This window comes from Ornithorhynchus anatinus, chromosome 6, assembly GCF_004115215.2.
Source record: "Ornithorhynchus anatinus isolate Pmale09 chromosome 6, mOrnAna1.pri.v4, whole genome shotgun sequence".
NCBI lineage: Eukaryota > Metazoa > Chordata > Mammalia > Monotremata > Ornithorhynchidae > Ornithorhynchus > Ornithorhynchus anatinus.
In genome coordinates, this window is record NC_041733.1 from 41,143,269 (window position 1) to 41,166,156 (window position 22,888).

The 22,888-nt window shown below is 51.0% G+C and overlaps 2 long non-coding RNA genes across 2 annotated transcripts; both read right to left on the bottom strand.

Moving 5' to 3' along the window:
* Positions 1-263: 263 nt before the first annotated feature.
* LOC103167954 lies at positions 264-22,628 on the bottom strand. Its single transcript, XR_005660138.1, has 13 exons — positions 22,439-22,628; positions 21,619-21,824; positions 18,609-18,740; positions 17,510-17,587; positions 16,311-17,334; positions 12,990-13,100; positions 11,041-11,192; positions 10,116-10,438; positions 9,927-9,981; positions 3,122-3,203; positions 2,435-2,512; positions 1,666-1,833; positions 264-369 (listed from the first exon to the last, which is right to left on the bottom strand). It is a non-coding gene; the product is annotated as an uncharacterized LOC103167954 (long non-coding RNA).
* On the bottom strand, positions 4,053-9,179 carry LOC114812953. Its single transcript, XR_003760566.2, has 4 exons — positions 9,031-9,179; positions 8,466-8,693; positions 6,238-6,353; positions 4,053-4,093 (listed from the first exon to the last, which is right to left on the bottom strand). It is a non-coding gene; the product is annotated as an uncharacterized LOC114812953 (long non-coding RNA).
* Positions 22,629-22,888: the final 260 nt, after the last annotated feature.

Genomic DNA, 22,888 nt, shown 5'->3' on the forward strand with positions numbered 1-22,888 from the left:
AGCCTCAGCTTCCGGAGCCAGCCTCCGTACCAAGATCGGCAGCCCCCGTCTCATTATTCTAGCCCCAAACTAAGCCCATCGTTCTCTCTCTCTCTCTCTCACACACACATAAGCCAAACCTTCCCTTTGTGGTGGCAGCGGAGCCTACAGCCCCACCTTTCCAGGGTGGGGGAAATCTGAGAACTGATTTGATTGGACCCACACTGCAAGGGGATGGTTCTCGAGGCCAGGGCGAGCCATTGAGCAGCCTCTACTTGCCGAGTAATAGCCGGTCAGATTCTCCCTTGAGTCATCCTACGCCGAGCTGTGCATTTCAGGGGGTTGGTGCTGTGGGACTCCTGTTTGCATCATAGCTGATGGGTCACAGACCTGGTTGGGGGCGGCAGGGGGGAGGCGGGGGAAAGAGCATGTTCATGACCTGTCAAGCAGCAGCATGACCTAGTAGAGAGAGCACAGGCCTGGGAGTCCAAAGGATCTGGGTATCAAGCCTGGCCCTGCCACTTGTCTGTTTTACCTTGGACAAGTCACTTCACTTCTCTGTGCCCCAGTTACCTCACCTGTAAAATGGGGATCAAGACTGAGAGCCCCATGTGGGACAGGGACCGTGTCCAACCCCATTTGCTTCCATCCACCCTCATGCTTAGAACAGTGCCTGGCATATAGTAAGCACTTAACAAAGGTCATTATTATCATCACCATCGTGAGTGTCACAAAGTGCTGAAACACAGGGCTTTGGAGCAAACTCTTCTGCCTCCTTGGGTCAAGTGGAGGGTTTAGAACCTCCTTGCAGTTCTCATTTTATCGATTCTTGACCCCAAAAGGACCCTGCACCCCACATCAGGCTCACTCAAACCATCACTCTAAGGCTTTCAGCTGAGGAAACTAGTTGCATTCACAATGAGTTTCCATGAACAACTGTTGCTCTTCCAGCAGCCCCACACTGTTTTGGTCTCAGCCTAGATTCCCTATAATGCTCTTCTCCACAAGTCATGGGCCACGCAGAGACCCAAAACCTGAAATGGCAAATTGACGCATTCTTGATTCTGGGTTCTCTTTCTCCCCAGGCCTTCCCCACCATCAGCACCAAGGGGCTCCTTTCTCTGGGCACCAGAGTTCTGTGCAGAGCGATGCTGAAGACCCTACTGTGGACGCAGGTAGCTTTGACCCATCTACAGATTAAGGGCACCGGGCCTACTCCGGCCCACGGTTAAGTCGGCGGAACCTATTCCCGATAAGGAGCCGAGTTCCAGGGCCGGCCTCGGGCTGCGTGAGAGGAGGCCACCCATTCCGGCCCCCAAGTCTAGCACCTACTTGTCACCCTGACTTGCTCCCTTTCTTTGTCCCCCCCCCAATCCCCACTTATATCAATGTCTGTCTCCCCCACTAGACTGTAGGCTCACTGTGGGCAGGAAATGGGTCTGTTTATTGGGATACTCTACTCTCCCAAGCCCTCAGTACAATGCTCTGAACACAGTAGATGCTCAATAAATATGCTGCAATGAATGAACACCACCCTCACACCTCAAAGTCAACCCCACGATGCAAACACGTATCTCCAACAAACCCATCGCTTTCTGGAGGAGGCAGCAGATAGGCCCTGGCAACATAATATTTCGCCTCAAGGAATTGGCATTGTTGGATTGGGGTTGAGGGATTGGTCTTAACTCAGTCTCTGGAGAAGCCCGGGGAGCCAACCGGTTGGTGTCCACGCTGCACGGTCAACAGCCTCGTGGCCGTGGAGAACTCGAGTGGGCCTTGTCTGGAGGAAAGGCGGGGGAGTGGTCCGTCATGACCTAGTCCATTCTTTGGGCGCCTTCCCTCATCTCGGCTCCCCTGTGAACACAAGCAATAGTTAGTCAAAAAGGAACACCCAAATGACAGGCATGGTTTTAGGGTGCCCAGGGGCGGGGTCTCTACCGTGGCTACTCTGAGCCAATCAAGTTAAGACAAGTTCTTGGGGGAGCTTCCTCTTTCTTCCAGATAGGCCTCAGGACACCTTTGCTCTCTGGGTCTCCTCTGGCCACTTGGATAAACACGTATCCATCCCAGGGAGAGACAGATGTGTCTCTACTGACCCTGACCCGTATACATCAAGAATGGTGGATTCTAGCCCCAAATGACACTTGGATTGCTTACAGATCTTTTAGGCCACCCTGCACACAACACACAGAATTTGCTAACTACTAAGTACTTAGAAGAGTACAGTATAAGGAGGAGACACGGTCCCTGCCTTTCAGAAGATTACCTTTTAGCAGGGCAAATAGGTACCCGTCATATTCTAAGACTTCTTCCTACTGGCACTCAGTGTCAAGGTGCCATAGGGGATTAGGATTAGTGAATGCCCAGCTCTTGAAGTGCTGAGAACACTGAAGTGGCAGTTTGGGGGGAAAAATAGGGTGGAAGGATGAAAAGTGAATAGAGAATCACACACTACCTCCTGGAAAAGATGTCACCTCAGAAGATCCTTAAAGATGGAAGACACTGTCTGCTCCGTGAGAAGGTTGGGGAGGACCTAGAGGGTCAAAGGAAGAGTAAGCAAGAGAAGAGTGAGAAATGCAAGACAGAGAGAGAGAGGCATGATGAGGAGCTCACCTCAAGAGTAAACTGTGTGGGCTGAGTCGTAGGGAGAGAAGAATGAGGCTAGGTAGTGGGTATCTAGGAAACCATCTGGATGTCTAAGGGAGTGGGGAGAGACTGAGAATAGGAGGAGGATCCAACCATGGGGGTCACCCACAGGAAGTGTCAGAGGAAGAGCAAGAAAGAAAAGCCCAAGAAGGAAAACCAGGAGGGGGCTGCAAAGGGGAAATTGAGAGGACATAGAGTTCACAGGAGAACAGGGTGGTCCACACTGTCACACGCAGCTCAGAGGACAAGAAAGACAAGACGGAGAATGAGGACTCTCTTTTAGTACTGATAGTATTGACTCATACTTCCTACATGAAAGAGCTTGTTATGAAGCACTGGCAGTTGCCTTGGCGACAAGAAGGGAGTTGGGGCACTGGGAGTTAAAGGCAGGAATTATAAGTCTGGGATGGATGGTGAAAGCAATAGGCATGGGAGTCATTCGGAGGGGAATCGTTGTAGCTGAGCAGAAGACAGGTTAAGTTAAATGCCTTCTCACCAGCTATGAGAGTGTCAAGGTGGTCCTAGTACATACATTCCCTCCAGCAGCACTCTGCAGCGTGAGTGGTCTGACGGTGCTCCTGTAAGTTGAGAAGGAAATGGAAAGAGATGCAAACCAGTGTGGTTTCTCCAAAATGAAGACATTCCTCCACCCCCCTCAATCAAGTTATTTCTCAACAGGTCTGAGAGGACCACCACATATGCCCTGGCTTCTCCACTCTTCCCTCCCCCTGCCTTTGGATTCCCACAGTCCCAACCTGAGAGCGGCCTGGACTTCAAGAGCAAGAAGTTTCCAGTGCATTGGCAGACTAAACAAGAGAGTGATACGACCTGCAGTACCCAGGACCCAATCTTTCTATGCTCCCTACAAAAACTCAGGTTGAAGGCTAAAGGTCACCATGCATTCATTCATTCAGATTTATTGAGCACTTACTGTGTGCAGAGGACCATACTGAGCACTTGGCAAGAGAGACAATCCCTGCCCATACCGGACTGGAAAAGAAGGAAGTGGGTACACACACAGGCACTCTGGACACACCTCCCACCGCTCCCCCCTAAATCCTTCCTTTTGTGGTGGCAACATAGTCCATAGTTTAATCTCTCACTGGTGGGACAAGTCTGGGGATTGACTAGAGTGTGCCCACACTGCAAGAGGATGGTTCTCAAAGCCAGGGCTATGAATTGAATGGTATCTATTTCATCTGGTATCTGTGAAGTGCTTTCTGGGTGCCAGGCACTGTACCGAGCGCTGGGATGGATACACGCAAATCATGTTGGACGCACTCCCTGTCCCATGAGGGGCTCACAGTCTTAGTCCCCATTTTACCTATGAGGAAACGGAGGCACAGAGAAGTGAAGTGACTTGCCAAAGGCCACCCACAGCAGACAAGCAGCACAGTCCGGATTAGAACTCATGACCTTCTGACTCCCAGGCCCGTGCCTTCTCCACTATACCATGCTGCTTCTCCATCTATTTGGAGAGAAAAGCAAGTCAGATCACGCCCTTGGACATCCTATCCTGAGCTGAGCTCTATGGGTCTTCTTTCTGTCTCTGATCTGAGAAGGCATGGAGCTGGTAACGGTGTGGGCAAAAATTGGGCTCACCACCCAAACCTCCTTTGGGTGCCTGGTGGAGAAGCCTGGAGCATCGCTGGCACGGAATTGAATTGTCACGGGAGATTCTTCACCGGTCTTGGGTGAAACCCATTTGGGGTTGAGGAAACTGGCCTTGGAAGGCACACGTGGATTCGTGAGCCAGAGGGCCCGGGTTCCCCCATCCTGCCCTCTGACATTCTTATCTGTTGCCCAACACTTCAGTCTCCAGGAGCATCACTTCTCCCCTTCACAACATCACTCAAGTCTGCTCTTTCCTCTCCACCTAACCTGCTACCAAATTAATGCAGTCACTCATCCTATCCCACCTAGGTTACTGCATCAGCCTCCTTTCCGACCTCCCAACCTCCTGTCTCTCCCCACTCCAGTCCATACCTAACTCCACTGCCCGGATCATCTTTCTACAGCAACCTAAAGTACATGTCAGTCCCCCACCGCCCACCCTCCACCCCCTCAAAAATCTCCAGGAATTGCCTATCCACCTCCATATCAAACAAAACTCCTCATCACTCGCTTCAAAGCTCTCCATCACCACACCCCCTCCTGCCTCACATCACATCTCTCTTTCCCTAATCCAGACGGGAACTTCACTCTTCTGGCACTAACCTTCTCACTGGGCCCTCCACCTATCCTATCTTGTTGCCGACCACTGGTTTACTGACCTGGAACGCCCTCCCTCCTCAAATCTGCCAGACGATTACTCTCTCCCGCCCCGCCCTCCCCCACCCCCTGCTTCAAACCCTAACTGAAGGAACATCTCCTTCAGGAGGCCTTCCCAGCCCCACTTCTCCTCAGCTCCCACTCCCTTCTCCATCGCCCTGACTGGCTTCCTCTGCTGTTCCTCCTTCCCCTCAGCACTTATGTATCTATCTGCAATTTTATTTCTTTATATTGATGTCTGTTGACTTGTATGGATATCTGCCTCCTCCCTCTAGACTGTGAGCTCCTAGTGAGCAGGAATTATCTCTTCATTGCTGTACTGTACTTTCCCAACTGCTTAGTACAGTGCTCTGCACACAGTAAATGCTCAATTAAAAAGATTGAATGAATGAGTGGTAAGAGATGACAGTCTAGGTTCGGTTTTTTTTCCCCTTTTGGTCACTCGTTTCCCCCTCCCTGCCCCCAAACACTGACCACCACAGGTAAGCTGACTGCAGCCCTCTGCTCTATCAATACTTACCTGCCCCCTTCTCGAAACCCCAGTAAAGCTCATTCTCCAGGGACTGGAGGTCCAGAACAACCATTCAATTTCTATTACAAGTCACTCCTCCTGTGCTGCTCCTCCCCACCACACCCCTGTTGAAATGGTCTCCGATGGGAGTCCGCACAACTCCGCTTCTCAGAGAAGAAGGGGGTGGACACACGGATGCTACCCTGTCCTGCTCCTGAAACTACACACCCAGAAGCCGCCATGCTAGGCCCAAACTCGTCCCTTCTCTGGGAATAGAACACACGCCAGTTGACCCTGCAGACCAGGCTGCGGGCACACGGAGGTTTGACTCTTCTAGAGAATTAAGGGCCCAGGTGGTGCTCAGTCCCATATTCAAGTCAAACAGATCAGGCTCTCCACGCTGAACCTCAGCCTCAATTTGAGTCAACCTCTGTACCAAGAGTGGCAGCCCCATCTTCGTTCTCCTTTCCCCAAAGCTAACCCCACTGACATATATACACAAACACCAACACAAAAGGAAAACCTTCTCTTTGTGGTGGGAACATAACCCACAACTCCATTTCTCAAAGACGGGGCATTATGAAAATGGATTTAACTGTGCCTACACTGCAGAGGGATAGTCCTTAAGGTAAGGGTGATGCATTGAGCAGCCTCTGTTTGGAGCGTAATAGGAGGTCAGATTCTTCCTTGTGTCATCCTACCCTGAGCTATGCACTGCTGAGGTGGGTCCTATGGGATTCCTTTCTGTATCACAGCCAACAACACAGACTCACACTCCCATTCCTCCCCACACCGCACCTCCCATCCGCTCCAAGACACACAGGACTCACTGCAGAGCCCTCCTCTGGGTAGGAGGCAGTAGATCCTGGGTCTGATGGAAGTAAGGTGTCATCGGAGCTTCTCCGCCGGTCCTGCCTGAAACCCTTCTAGAGTTGAAAAACCTGGCCTTCAAAAACAAATGTGGATGAATGAGTCTGAGGGGCCGGGTTCCCCAACCTTGTGCTCCGGACACTAGGCCTCGAGAAGATATCACTGACAGAGAAGAATCCCTTCTCCAGGGACTAAGGATGTGCAGTGTGACAAGTGACTGTCCTGCAGACAGGGCAGTGGATGGACACAGGGAGATTTGACCCATATATAGAATTCTGGGCCCCGGATCTTCTCCATCTCACAGTTGAGTCCAACAGAACTGGTTCCCTGCCAGAGCCTCAGCTTCCAGAACCAGCCTCTGTACCAAGGTTGGAAGCTCCCACCTCTCTAACTTTACCCAAAGGCTAATACCATCACACATACACACACGTCACCCCCCACCTCCCGCTCCCCCCCCGAGCTCCACCCTGTGCCACCTTCCCTTTGGACAGCTAGTACAGGTGTTGGCTCCATTTCTGCATGGGAGTGGGTGGCAGGTCTGAGAACCTGACATTTGGCTCCACAACTCCTTACCTTCCCACCCATACCCTGTCCTGACCACAACTTCCATCAAGTTAGATGGCACCACCATCCTTCCTGTCTCACAAGCCCCATAACCTTGGTGTTATCCTTGACTCCTGTCCCTCAGTCAACCCACATATTAAATTCATCACTAAATCCTGTCAGTCCCACCTCCGCATCATCGCTAAAATCAGCCCATTCCTCTCCATCCAAACTGCTACCACCTCAATATAATCACTCAGCCTATCCTTCCTGCAATAGCCTCCTTGCTGACCTCCCAGCCTCCTGCCTCTCCCAACTCCAATCAATATTTGCATGAAACAAAAACTCCTCACTCTTGGCTTCAAAGCCCTTCATCACCTTGTCCCCTTCTACCTCACCTCCCTTCTCTCTTAATACAGCCTACCCCGTACATGCCGCTCCTCTGCCCTTCACCCCCTCACGGTCCCTTGTTGACGTTCATCCCACCATCGATCCCTGGCCCACGTCCTACTGCTGTTCTGGAATGCACTCCCTCCTCACATCTGCCAAACTAAGTCTCTTGCCCTCTTCAAAGCCCTACTGAGAGCTCACCTCCTCCAGGAGGCCTTCCCAGACTGAGCCCCCCTTTCCCTCTGCTCCTCCTCCCCTCTCCATTCCCACTTCTCCCGCCCTCTTCCCCTCCCCACAGCACTGTGCAGATGTGTATATTATTCATTTATTTATTTTGTTAATGATGTGTATATATTGATGATTCTATTCATCTTGATGATATCTACGCCAGACTACTTGTTTTCTTTTGCTGTCTGTCTCCCCCCGTTTAGACTGTGAGCCTGTTATTGGGCAGGGACTGTCTCCATCTGTTGCCCAACTGTATATTCCAGGTGCTTAGTACAGGGCTCTGCACACAGTAAGTGCTCGATAAATACGAATGAATGAAGGAACACTTCATTCAGCTGCCCGGATCATTTTTCTACAGCAGTGTTCAAGACATGCTACTCACTCCTCAAAAAACTCCAGTGGTTGCACATCCACCTCCTCCCCAAACAACAACTCTTTAGCATTGGCCTTAAAGCAGTCAATCACTTTGTTCCCCCCACCTCACATCACTACTCTCTCCTAATACAACCCAGCTCCTCTCCACTTTGCTCCTCTATCCCAACCTTCTCACTCGGCTGCCATCACCCCTATCTCGTCTCCGACCGCTCGCCCACGTCCTGCCTTGGGCCTCCAACGCTCTCCCTCAAGTCCCAGAGACAACTACTCTCCTCCACTTTCAAGCCTTATTGAAGGCACATCTCCACCAGGAGGTCTTCCCCTTTTCCTCTTCTCCCACTCCCTTCCGGGTCACCCTGACTTGCTCCTTTTGTTCTTCCCCACTCCCGATCCCCTGGCATTTATGTACATATCTGTCATTTATATATTTCTGTTAATGTCTGTCTCCCCCGCTATAGAGTGTAAGCTTGTTATGGGTAGGGAATGTACTCTCCCAAGCACTTAGTACAATGCTCTGCACACAACAATACCTCAATAAATACGACTGAATGGAACTGGATCCCACCACAACTAGTGCACTGCCTTGCATTGAGAATGCGGGACTTCCTGCAGGGTCTGTGAACTGGGTAGAAACTGAACTGGGGAAACCTACTACTGAGGCCTCCTCTGGCGCCACGGTAAAGGACCCCAGAGCATCGGTGGGGTGTAATCGGAGCTCCTCTGTCGGTCCTGTCCGACGCACATCGGAAACCTTGGCAGGGACATCTGGATTGGTGATCGGGAAGGTTTGAGTTTTTCACCCTGACCCTCTGTCAGCACCTGAGCACCACATCTCAGTCACCAGATATTAATGTCTCCAGGAGAATCAAGGACCCTGAAGCTGAAGTGAGAAGGGAAGGCATTTCAGACAACCATTTTGTTTTTGTTTTGTAAGCACTCAATTCTCCCTCCTCCCAGTGACCCCAACCTCACGAGGGGTGAGGTCTACGAACACAGACAATCAATCCCACCTAAGGTGAATGCAACTCTCTGCTCTACTAATACTTAGCCACCCCTTTCAAATTGGTTAGTTCAGGAAGGGCTCGTACTCCAGGGACTGGAGGTCCAAACCAAACTGGAAAAAATTCAGTTTTGTCTGTCTTCCATGCTCCCTGTCCACACCTGGGGCAACTCAATTTCTCAACTCTGTTTTTCAAAGAGGCAGAGAGGGGACACACCAATAGTCTTCCTGGCTGATTCTGAACCCTAGATTCCCAGCAGCAACCACTGGCAGGCCAAGACAGGTCCCTTTGTTCTATTCCTGGCTCCAGCTCTCATCTGCTGTGTGTTCTTGGACAAGTCACTTCAGTTCTCTGAGCCTTGGTTACCTCATCTGTAAAATGGAGATGGAGTTTAGTGAGCCTCACGTGGAAAGAAACTGTGTCCAACCCAATATGTTTGTATCCACGCCAGCACTTAGAACAGTGCTTGGCACATAGTAAGCACTTAAATAATATAATAATGATACTTATTATTCTCCAAGGGCTGAGGGTGAGCAGGTTGACTCTGCAGACAGGACTGTGGGGCCAGGAAGTTTTGACCCAGCTACAGAATTAAGGGTCCTTGGTCTTCTCTTGGTCTTGGTCTTGAGAAGCAGCGTGGCTCAGCGGAAAGAGCATGGGCTTTGGAGTCAGAGGTCATGGGTTTGAATCCCTGCTCTGCCACCTGTCAGCTGTGTGACTGTGGGCAAGTCACTTCACTTCTCTGTGCCTCAGTTCCCTCATCTGTAAAATGGGGATTAAGACTGTGAGCCCTACGTGGGACAACCTGATTCCCCTGTGTCTACCCCAGCGCTTAGAACAGTGCTCTGCACATAGTAAGCGCTTAACAAATACCAACATTATTATTCTCAGTTCCACAGTCAAGTCAGACAGAACCAGTTCCCTGCACAGACCCCTGGGCCCCTATTTTCAGAACCAGCTTCCTTGCCAAAAGCGGCAGCTGCCTACTTGTTTTAACTCCTTCATGCAAACATACACCCACACATATGCACAGATCACCATCCCTTTAACATGGCAGTATAGCCTGTGGTTCCATCTGTCAACAACATAACGAGTCTGGAGATGGACCTCACCGTGCCCACACTGCAGGGAAAGAGTCCTCCGGTGGGGAGACGCATCAAGCAGCCTCTGTAGACAGAGTAGGAGACGGTCAGATTTGCCCCTTGGTCATTCAGCTCTGAGCCATACACAGCCAGGGCTACGGTTCTTCTGCCAAGGTCTCAAAACTAGCTGCACATAGAGTTGGGGGATTTGAGACTCACCATCAAAACTTCCTCTCTGGACGAGGGCAGAAGAACCTCAAGTTGACACGAGCGGAGCAGTGCTGAAGCTTCTCAAATGGTCCTGACCGATAAATTCCTGGACTTGGGAAATCTCTCCGCTGAGAGGCCACAAACCAAGTGGACCAACGACTGTTGCCCGGGACGCAGGACGCTGAGATCTTTCCGCCGAGACATCCCAAATAGGTGTGGACAGTGGACCACCAGCCAGGACGGAGATCTGCCCGAAGACATGACACGCACGATGATGATGGAGTTGACGACAGAGGGGTTTCTGTTTCAAAATCTGGAAATGTTCCATGTACCTGCAAAATAGGACACCACTCAATTGAAAGAAACGTCCACTTTTTTGGCTCTTCCCCATTTTCAGGCACACCTCAAAGTCAGATTGGGAACCCCACAACTCTGATCTCCAGAGAGGAATGGCAAGGCAACACTCCTGACGCTTCTCTCCCCCCTGCCCCCAACACCACACACACACACACCCCAGGGAAAGGAGAGAGAGGCAAGGTGACTCTGCAGGTGGGACTGGGGGCACAGGGAGGTTTGACCCACCTATAGCTTTAAGGTCCTTGGGTCTCCTCAGCTTCCAGAGTCAAGTCAAATGGAATGAGTTTGCTGTGCTAACTCACAATTCCAGAATGAGTCACTGTGCTGAGAGCGGCAGCCCCTTCCTCATAAGACTAATCCCCATCACACAGGCACATGTAGACACAAACACACGTACACTCCATCTTCCCTTTGGATAGGCAGGGTGGCTTCTGGCTCCATTTCTCCACGTGAGTGGGTTGTGGTTCTGGAAACCAGACAGTTGGATACTCTCTCCAGAACTCTAAAAATGCACTGAGCAACCTCTACAGAAGCATTCACATCAGCCAATTACCTCTACAATCCCACCTCCACTCACCCGAGTCATCCACACCTAAGCTGCTCTCTGCTGGGCTGGGAAGACAAGAGGAGCCGTCCTCCCTGGCAGCTCTGGGTTGGGATTCTGGTTGATGGTTCCTTCTGGGACCGAGAGCTAAGGGAGTTATTCGCCATCGCCATGCAGGGGCTTCTCTGGGGATAGGAAGTCGGGAGAAGAGAAAAGACCACCTGCTCTGGAATCTCTCCACTGAGAAAGAAGACCGTAGAAACCTGTACGGAGTTTGAAAGTGCTCTCTCAGCCCTCAAAACTCAAGGTGGCAGCATCAACCGCTCTCCTTCCATTCCCCAAGGCCAATACCCCTCCATCTCCCAAAACGCCTCCCATCTGTCCAGGGTGACACTCGGACCTAGGGGGCAGTCTTTGGGTGTGTGAGCATCACCATCTTTCACTCCTGATTCTAGCTCCACAACCTCCTAAAAGCAGCTAAGGAAGCCCTTCCCCAAATCTCAGCATGAACCACCCTCACCTCACGAAGCAGAGAGGAGCTTGGGCCTGTTGCTCAGCAGAGAGTGAAGCCTCCATTTAGGCCATATGGGCCTGGGGCGGGGGCAAATAATCCACATGGGCTCCTTGAATATTAAATGACCCACGTGGGCCCGTCTTTTCTTATGCCTTCAAGTCGTCTCCGACCTATAGCGATGTCATGGACACATCTCTCCCAGAATGCCCCATCTCTATCTGCAATCATTCTGGTGGTGTATCTACAGAGTTTACTTGGTAAAAAATATGTCAGTAGCTTACCATCGCCTTCTTCCTTGCCATAAACTCGAGACTTCACCCTCGACTCTCTCTCATGCTGCTGCTGCCCAACACAGGAGAGTTGTGACTTACATCATATTGCACATGGGCCCTTGGGGGGGCTGGGGTGGGGCGGTGATATAACACTCATGGGCCTCAGTGGGCATAACTGAAACAGGCCCTTGTGGGGCCAAATAAATGACATTGGCCCCTTGGTGGTGTATGAATGGACCTGGGCCCCTGGAGGGTCAAATATCCCACATGAGCCCATGGGAATCAAACAACTCACTTTCACCCCCAGGAGGCAAAATATTCCCAGGTAGGCCCCTGAGGGGTGCAACAACTCACAACAGCACCCAGGGCCTCAATAACCCATTTGTGCCCCCAGTAACCAACTTGGGACCCCAGGTGCCACACCCATCACAACCACATCCCCCACTCCCCTAACTACACCCCACCCCCTACCCTGCATTCCCACTGCCCACCCTATTCCCCCCACCCCCCGTGCCTTACGTCCCCAACCTCCCCCAACACGACTCCCAACAACCCATCCCCTTCCATTCCACCACCCTCTCCCACTCCCCCCAAGTAGCCCTCACCCCCACCCATTCTGGCAGACTCCCCAGACCTCATGGTTGTTCTCAAGCCCAATCCATCATTTTTATTCAACTCTTACACTGTCCACAGCCTTGGGGAGAGTACAGTGCAACTAACAATGACCACATTGTTTCCCCACTCTGGGTTTACAGGCTAGAGTGGGAGATAGACATTATCATACATAAATGTATTACAGGTACATATACCATCGGAGTAGAAAAATAAACAGTTCTGGTTTAGTTATTTAGTTACTGTAAACCTTGGGAGACGCCAGAGACGAGGGAGATGTCAGAGGCGACGGGAAATCCACGCTCTTCCCTGAAGCTTCTCGTAGCTGTGCTAATTCTGACTTGCCTGTGTCCAGGGGAACGACCAGCAATCGGTCGTGACCTAATCTGTTCTTCGGGGACTTTCCCTCGTCTCAGCTCCCCTGAAAACATGAGCGCTCGTTGATCAAGAAAGATGACCCAGATGACAAGCATCATTTTCGGGTCGACTGGGTTGGACTCTCTATCTTGGCTCCTCTGAGCCCAAGCCAAGACAAGTCCTTTAGAGGAACGTCTAGCTCATTCCAGATAGACCTCAATACTCACGGTTGCTCTCTGGGCCTCCTCTGGCTATGTGGATAAGAAAATGTCCATCCCCGGAGTGAGACGGATGTTCCCCTACTAGTTCTGAGCTGTACACATCTGCAGTGGTGGATCCTGTGCCCAAAATATACTTGAATTAGTTACAGACCTTGCAGTCCATCATCCTGCATGCTGCTCCCTGCCCGCTGTGACATTATATTTTAGCAGGGGAAACAGGTACCTGTCATATTCTAGTACTTCTTCCTAGGGTCTAGGTGCCATAGCAGGTTAGGGTTAGTGAATGCCCAAGTCTCTCAAGCATGAGATCATTAAAGTGGCAGTTTGTGAGGGGAAAATAGGATGGAGAGATGAAAGATTCATCACACACCACCTCCTGGAGAAGATGTCATCTCAGAAGATCCTTCAAAATGGAAGGCAATCGTCTGACTCCTGAGAAGGTTGGGGAGGAATTTGAGGGTCTAAGGAAAAAGGATAAGCAGGAAGACAGTGAAAGCCTAAGAGTGCGGAACTGAGAGAGAGGCCCCATGAGTAGCTCATCTCACAAGTTGAGCGGGTAGGCTGAACTGTAGGGGGAGAAGAGTGAGATTATGTTGTGGATATCTGGGGTCCAAGGGAGTGGGGAGAGCATGAGAAGAGAAGAGAATCCAAACTTGAGGGCCACCCACAGGTAAGAGGAGGGAGGTAGAGCAAGTGTCGAAGCAAAAGCAAGAAAAAGAGGCCAGATGAGGAAAACTGGGAGGGGGGTGTGTTGGGAAAATTGTCACTATGTAGTGTTCACAGGTGAACAAGGTGGTCCCTGGCGTCAGAAGGAGCTAGCAGGCCAAAAAAGACAGGACTGAAGAACATCCTGACAGATTAAAGGGGGAGGAGGAGTAGGAGTATAATGACCCAATGGCTAGAGCAGAGACCTGTGCATCAGAAGGGCTTGGGTTCTAATCTCTGCTCTGCCATTTGTCTATTGTGTGTCCTTGGGCATGCCACTTCACTTCTCTGTCTCAATTACCTCAGCCGCCAAATGGATACTAAGATTATGAACCCCCCATGTAGAACAGGGGCTGGGTCCCACCTGATTAGCTTCTATCTACCACTGTGTTTAGAACAGTGCTTGACCCAAACTAAGCACTTAGTAATAACCATGATTATTATTAATTCTACTGTGGAAGTGAAGGAGGACAAGGATAAGGATGAGGAGGAAATCTGCAGTCTCAAACAAGTGGAGCTTGATTTTAGAGCGACTGAGGAGGTGGTTGAAAAGGAACAAGAGGCAGCTGGTATAAATGTCCCATTCTAGGGTTTTGGACAAGAATGGTAGGAAGGGTTCAAAGTGAGCATTGCGGCGGGATTAAGGGGTACAGGGCAGGTTCTTTTTTTGTGTAAGACTTGCTGAGGTGTGGGCACGTGTGAAAAGCAGTGAGGAAGGAATTATTTCAGCAGCGGGACTGTGTCTACCCCAGCGCTTAGAACAGTTCTCTGCACATATTAAGCTCTTGACAAATACCAACATTATCTTCATTTCTCCCCATCCTCTCCCCCTCTTTTCAGGTTCGTATCTCCTCCTGCCTCCAAGACGTTTCTGCCTGGATGCCTGCCCGCCACCTAAAACTCAACCTGTCCAAAACTGAGCTCCTTATCTTCCCTCCCAAGCCCTGTCCTCTTCCTGACTTCTCTATCACTGTGGATTGGTAAGACCATCCTTCCCATCTCTCAAGCCCGCAACCTCAGTGTCATCTTTGACTCGGCTCTCTCATTCACCCCACACATCCAATACGTCACCAAAACCTGCCGGTCTCACCTTTATAATATCGCCAAGATCCGCCCTTTCCTCTCCACCCAAACGGCTATTTACTGGTACAGGCTCTCATAATATCGCTGCTGGATTATTGTGTCAGCCTTCTCTCTGAGCTCCCTTCCTCCTGTCTCTCCCCACTCCAGTCTATTCTTCATTCTGTTGCCCGGCTCATCTTCCTGCAGAAACGCTCTGGGCATGTCACTCCCCTTCTTAAAAACCTCCAGAGTTTGCCTATCAACCTCCACAAGAAACAAAAACTTCTCACTCTAGGTTTCAAGGCTCTCCATCACCGTTGCCCCCTCCTACCTCTCCTCCCTTCTCTCTTTCTACTCCCCACCCCACACGCTCCGCTCCTCTGCCGCCCACCTCCTCACCATCTCCCGTTCTCGCCTATCCTGCCGTCGACCCCTGGGCCACGTCCTCCTGCTGTCCTGGAATGCCTTCCCTCATCTCCGCCAAACTAATTCTCTTCCCCTCTTCAAAGCCCTACTTAGAGCTCACCTCCTTCAAGAGGCCTTCCCAGACTGAGCTTCCCCTATTCCCTCTGCTCCCTCTGCTGCCCCCCTGCTCCCCATTTCACCTCCCCTCAGCTAAGCCCCCTTTTCCTCCACTTTCCCTCTGCTCCTCCCCATCTCCCTTCCCCTCCCCTCAGCACTGTGCTCATCTGCTCAATTGTATATATTTTTATTACTTTATTTATTTTGTTAATGAGATGTACATCACCTTGATTCTATGAATTGCTATTGTTTTAATGATCTCCTTGATTCTATTTATTGCTATTGTTTTTGTCTGTCTCTCCCAATTAGACTGTAAGCCCGTCAATGGGCAGGGACTGTCTCTGTTTCCGATTTGTACATTCCACGTGCTTAGTACAGTGCTCTGCACATAGTAAGCGCTCAATGAATACTATTGAATGAATGAATTAATTAAAATCCCCACAACTCAATTTCTCAGGATGCGAGGATGAGGTAGACAGTGACAATCCCTGCCTTACTTTCCCGACAAAGAACCCTCTACCTGACTTCCCTAGAAGCCCTTGTCAGACACACAAAAGTCCCTTCTTTGGGGCCTGCACATTTGCAGGGTGATTTCGAACACAAGACCGTAGGCACAGGAAGTTTGACAGTCCCACCGTCAAGACAAACAGAACCAGCACCCTACACAGAGCTACAGACCCTATTTCCAGAACCAGCTTCTGTGTCAACAGTGGCATCCTCTTCCTCACTGTTCTAGCCCCCCGACCCATCACATTCGCACACCCACACACCCCTCTCTCTTTGAGGTAACAGTACAGACCATGGTTCCATCTCAGTACGAGAGCAAGTTTGAGAATTGACCTGACTCTCCAAACTGCGGAGAGATGATCATCAAGACCAGGGAAACATATTGGGCAGCCTCTGTTGAGGGTGTACTAGCTAGTCAGAGAGTTTCTTCTCAGTCATACCACCCCCAAACTGCACAGTGCCAAGCTTTGAGGCTGAGGGACTTCCTGCCAGCTCTCAGAGCCGTTTGGACACACAACTGGAGGGACTCACCCCTGAGGCCTACTCTGCAAACAAGGTACTGGACCCCGGAACGTCAGCCTGATGATGGTGGGGAATAATTAGAGCTGCTCCACTGGTCCTGGCCGATACATACTGAAACCTTGGCAGAGATGTCTGGGTTAGTGATCCTGAAGGGCTTGGCCTTCTCACAGTGCCTTCTGTCTACAGCTGAGGCCTACATCTAAATCCCCAGATACTAATTTCTTTCGGAGAATCAGTGATCTCCAAGCTGGAGAGAGACGGGTGAAGGTTTCAGATGACTTTTTTTGGCAAGCATCCAATTCTCCCTCCCATCAAAGATCCCAACACCATCAGATGTGAGGTGTCCAGAAAGAGACCATCTTTCACACAAGCTGAATGCAAAGCTGTGCCTGACTAATACTTAGCCACCCCCTCCAAATTTGTTAGTCCAGAAAGGGCTTGTACTTCAGGGACTGGAGGTCCAAACTAAACTGGACTATTTTCATGTGGGATGCTTGCCTTCTGTGCTCCCTGTCCACACCTGACAACTCAATCACAGAAGTCTGCTTTTCAAAGAGAAACAAAATAGACACAGTGGTAGTTTTCCTGCCCAACTCCAGACACTGGACTCCCAGAAACTACCACTGGCAGGCCCAGACAAGTCCTTTCCCCAGGCCTTGAGGGTAAGCAGGTTGACCCCAGTGACAGGACTGTGAGCACAGGGAGGTTTGCCCCATCTAGAGAATTAAGGGCCCTCCATCTTCTGAGTCCCCCAGTCTAGTGGGACAGAGCCAGTTCCCTGCACAGAGCCCCAGACCCAATTTCCAGAACTTGCTCCAACCCAAGAGGGGTAGCCTCCTCCTAAATGTTCTTCCCCAAAAGCTAACCCCATTTTACACACACACACAAATTCCAAAAACCAAAAAACCTTCCCTTGGTAATGGCCACATGGTCCACACAGCTCAATCTGGTGGGGCAAGTCTGGTGATTAATTTGTCTATGCTCACACTGCAAGGGGATGATCCTCAAGGCCAGGGCATGCATTGAACAGCATCTGTTTGGAGAGAAATAGTTGGTCAAATTCCTCTCTTGGTCATTCTACCCCAAACAGAGCATTGCAGGACTTTTTTTTATGTCAGATCCGGCAAGACATCAAGTTGGTAGGGGTGTGGGCAAAAACTTGGCGCGTACCACCAAAAACTCCTCTGGGTGAGGAGCCTGAAGCATACCTCTGAGGGAAGTCAGTTGTTGCTGTAGCTTCTCGGCTAGTCCTGGCTGAAACCCATATAGTGTTGAGGAAACTGGCCCTAGAAGAGAGGTGGAATAGTGAGCCTGAGAGGCTGGGTTCCCCCATCTGCCCTCTGAGGTCCTCATTGGTTACCAAACACAATCTCCATTAGGAAAGGTTCTCACAACTGTAGGTGAAGTAGGAAGTTGCAGACAACTTGATTTTTTGTTTTTTTTTGTTGGGGGGGGAAGGGGTGGGCAGGGGGAGACAAACACTGTTTTCGCTCCCCCAACCCCCGCACCTCACAAAATGACACCACCCCTAAGTTGACTGCAACATTCTGCCCTATTGATTCTTAGTGGTCCCCCCTCCTCAGAATCCCAGTTCTGTTACTTCAGGAGGGGCTCCTTCTCCAGACTCTGGAAGTTCAGCACAACTGCACAAGTCAACTGCTAGTACCAAACCTCACTGCTCTTTGCCTCCCACTCCACACCCCTGCTGACTTGGACTCGGACAGGAGTCCTCAAGGCTCTGCTTCTCAGAGGCCAATGGAGTGGATCCATTGATGTCATCCTGTCCTGCCCCTGACACTAGACCGCCAAAAGCCACCACTGTCAGAGATAGAGGGGTCCTTCTTCCAGAGTCTGAGAATGTGCAGGGTGAGCCTGCATACAGAACTGTTGACATAGGAATATTTGACCTGTCTACGGAATGACCCTAGGTCTTCTCGGTCCCACAGTCATATCCGACAGAACCACTTCTCCACACAAAACCCCAGTTGCCAGAATCAGCCTCTGTACCAAGAGTGGCAACCCCTGTCTCACTATGCCATCCCAAAAGCTAACCCCATCACACACACTCAAAACCTTCCCTCTGTGGGGCAACGTAACCCATCGCTCAATGGTGGGGCAAATCTGAGAAGTGATTGTACCCACGCTGTAAGGGGATGGTCCTCAAGGCCAGGATGATGTGTGGCACAGCCACTCTTTAGAAAGTAATAGCCGGTCAGATTCTCCCTAAGTCATTCTACCCCAAGCTGTGCAATGCAAGGGATTGGTGCTGTGAGATTCTTGCCTGCCTTAAACTGATGGGACACAGACCTGATGGAACTAGGGGAGCCAGAGACCGGGGAGATGAGGGTGAAGATGAAGAAGTCCGAGGCGCCTGGGGCGAAGGCAACGCTGACAGAGTTGTCTGACATCTGATACGTCTGCCACGAGATGTGAATTAACCTACAAGGACCCTTGGTTAATAACTCACATCAGTCTGAAATAACCCCCATTAGCCCGTAATAACCCCCAGCCCACCAACCCCTAAGTATCGCACACCAGGCTCAAACTATCATTTCATTTCAGTGTATGCCAAAGTAAAACATTTCACATAGATAGATTGATGGCATTGGGCGTGAGCCGGAGAGAGTAGAGTGCATTAACTTGACCACAAGCAGCATGGCATAATGTTTAGAGCACAGGCCAGGGAGTCACAGGGACCTGGCTTTCAAGCCTGGCCCTACCATTTGTGGGTTGCGTTACCTTAAGCATGTCACAACCTCCCTGTACCCCACTTATTTCAACTGTAAAATGAAGATTAAAACTGTGAGCCCGATGTTGGACAGGGACTCTGTCCAACCTCATATCCTTGTATCCACCCCCATGCTTAATACAGTGCCTGCCACTAAGTAGATACTCTGATCCTCCTTGACCTCTCTGCTGCCTTTGACACTGTCGACCATCCCCTCCTCCTCCATACCTTATCTCACCTTGGCTTCACGGACTCTGTCCTCTCCTGGTTCTCCTCTTACCTCTCTGGCCGATCATTCTCGGTCTCCTTCGCCGTAGCCTCCTCCCCCCCCCCCCCATCCTTTAACTGTTGGAGTTCCTCAAGGGTCAGTTCTTGGCCCTCTTCTGTTCTCCATTTACACTCACTCCCTCGGTGAACTCATCCGCTCTCACGGCTTTGACTACCATCTCTACGCAGATGACACGCAGATCTACATCTCCGCCCCTGTCCTCTCCCCCTCCCTTCAGGCTCGCATCTCCTCCTGCCTCCGGGACGTCTCCATCTGGATGTCGGCCCGCCACCTAAAACTCAACATGAGCAAGACTGAGCTCCTCATCTTCCCTCCCAAACCTGGTCCTCTCCCAGCCTTCTCTATCACCGTGGATGGCATGACCATCCTTCCCGTCCCGCAGGCCCGCAATCTCGGTGTCATCCTTGACTCATCCCTCTCGTTCACCCCACACATCCTATCCGTTACCAAGACCTGCCGGTTTCACCTCTACAATATCGCCAAGATCCGCCCTTTCCTCTCCACCCAAACGGCTACCTTACTATTACGGGCTCTCGTTATATCCCAGCTAGACTACTGTGTCAGCCTTCTCTCTGACCTCCCTTCCTCCTCTTTAGCCCCGCTCCGGTCTATTCTTCACTCCGCTGCCCGGCTCATCTTCCTGCAGAAACGATCTGGGCATGTCACTCCCCTTCTTAAACAATTCCAGTGGTTGCCTATCGACCTCCGCTCCAAACAAAAACTCCTCACTCTAGGCTTCGAGGCTCTCCATCACCTTGCCCCTTCCTACCTCTCCTCCCTTCTCTCTTTCTACCGCCCACCCCGCACGCTCCGCTCCTCTGCCGCCCACCTCCTCACCGTCCCTCGGTCTCGCCTATCTATCCCGCCGTCGACTCCTGGGTCACGTCCTCCCGCGGTCCTGGAACGCCCTCCCTCCTCACCTCCGCCAAACTGATTCTCTTTCCCTCTTCAAAACCCTACTTAAAAATCACCTCCTCCAAGAGGCGTTCCCAGACTGAGCTCCTCTTCCCCCTACCCCGCACGCTCCGCTCCTCTGCCGCCCACCTCCTCACCGTCCCTCGGTCTCGCCTATCTATCCCGCCGTCGACCCCTGGGTCACGTCCTCCCGCGGTCCTGGAACGCCCTCCCTCCTCACCTCCGCCAAACTGATTCTCTTTCCCTCTTCAAAACCCTACTTAAAAATCACCTCCTCCAAGAGGCGTTCCCAGACTGAGCTCCTCTTCCCCCTCTACTCCCTCTGCCATCCCCCCTTTACCTCTCCGCAGCTAAAGCCTCATTTTCCCCTTTTCCCTCTGCTCCTCCACCTTTCCCTTCCCATCCCCACAGCACTGTACTCGTCCGCTCAACTGTATATATTTTCGTTACCCTATTTATTTTGTTAATGAATTGTACATCGCCTTGATTCTATTTAGTTGCCATTGTTTTTACGAGATGTTCTTCCCCTTGACGCTGTTTATTGCCATTGTTCTCGTCTGTCAGTCTCCCCCGATTAGACTGTAAGCCCGTCAAACGGCAGGGACTGTCTCTATCTGTTGCTGACTTGTTCATCCCAAGCGCTTAATACAGTGCTCTGCACATAGTAAGCGCTCAATAAATACTATTGAATGAATGAATGAATACTCAAATGCCATTATCATAATGAGTTTCACAGAACTTTGAATCACAGGGCTTTGGAGCAACCTATTCTGCAACCCTGGGTCGAATGGCACTTTCAGAAGCGCCTTCCAGCTCTCAATTTACAAAAACTCTTGACATCAAAAGGCCCCTGAATCCCACATGAGTCTCTGATGTTTTCAAGTCAGGAAACTACTTGCATTAACAAGGCAAATTCCATGAACCGCTGTCATACTTCCAGGCCCCACTCATTTGGTTTCAGCATGGATTCCCTACAGTCTTCTTCCTCCACAAGTGATGGGATGCACACAGATACACAGACACAGGAAACCTGATATTGCCGTTCCCGATGCTGGGTCCCTTTTCTCTCAGGCCTGCCACCCCCTACTCCCCTCACCCCCCCATTGGCACCAAAGGGCTCCTTTGTCTGGGGACCAGAGTTCTGTGAGGGGGATGATCCTGAAGACTGGACTGTGGACTCTGGTAGCTTTGACCCGTCTATAGATTTAAGGGCTCCGGGTCTTTTCCAACTCACAGTCCAGTCAGCAGAATCTATTCCAGGTACAAAACCCCGGCTTCCAGATCCAGGGCTGGCCTTGGTGCTGAGAGAGCAGAGCCCCCCCCGCCCCCCCCCCAACTAGCACCTTCTCCCACTTCTAAGTCAACCCCACAATGCACAGACATACCCGACACAAGCCCATCACTTGCTGGAGGAGGCAGCAGTTAGCCCCTGCCACTATAATATTTCGCCTCAAGGAAATAGCATTGTTGGGCTGGGGGCAAGGATGGTTCTTAGCTCAGGCTCTGGAGAGGCCTGGGCAGCCCTCCAGTCAGTATCCATGTTGCATGATGAAGATCCTCATGGCAGTAGAAACTCCAAGTAGTCTGTGTCCTGTGCAAACACCCAGCAGGTCATTAGACGCGACAGTCGATTCTTTAAGCACCATCCCACTCATCTCCCCTGTGAACAAATTGGGGGAAATGTGGGGCAAAGGACAGAATTTTCAGTCTAAAACAAGGCTAGGAGTGGGTATGTCTGAAAGCAGTGGGGAGGGAAGTAATATGGCAGAGAGGGTCTGGTTGAAAATGGTAATCTGGAGAGGGAGACAAGTGGGTGCGAGTGTTCGGGCAGTGTGAAGGAAGGGAAGTCAGAAGCAAAGTTTGAGGGGACTGATTTTAAAATTGGGCAGATGTGAGATAGCTGGGAAGGATGAGGGTGGAGAGGAAATGTGTGAGGGAGACTTAGGGACAGGGAAAATCCAGTGGCTCCAGTGTCACTAGATTCTCTGGTAGTAGTGATAGTATTAAATACATCCTAAGGGCAGAGCGCAATATTATGCACTGGCAGTTGACTTGCTGACAAGGAGGGACTTGGGAGCACCGAGGGTTTAAGGCAGGAGTTAAATGTCTAGAACAGATGATGAAGGCAATAGGCATGGGAGTGAGTGAGGGAGGGGAAACATTGCTGCTGAGCAGGAGAGAGCACCAAATTAAGTTTCTTCTCACCAGCCATGAGATGGTTGAAGGGGTCCTAGTACCCAGATTCCCCACAAAAGTCCTCCGTGGCATGAGTGGTCTGATGTTGCTCAAGGTCAGGGCAAGGTGTTGAGCAGCCTCTGTCTGCAGAGTAATAGCCTGACAGATTGTCCCTCCTGTCATCCTATTTGTGCACTGCAGGGTGTTAGTGCTGCGGGACTCCTGGGGGAGAGGGGGAAGGAGGTAGAAAGAGCATGTTAACAACTTGACAAGAAGCAGCATAGCCTAGTGGATAAAACACGGGCCTGTGTGTCAGAAGGACCTGAGTTTCAAGCCTGGCCCTGCCACTTGTCTGCTGTTTTACCTTGCACAAGTCACTTCACTCGTCTGTACCCCAGTTACCTCATGTAAGGAGATTAAGAATGACAGCCCCATGTGTCCAGCCCCATTTGCCTCCATCCACCCTCGTGCTTATTACAG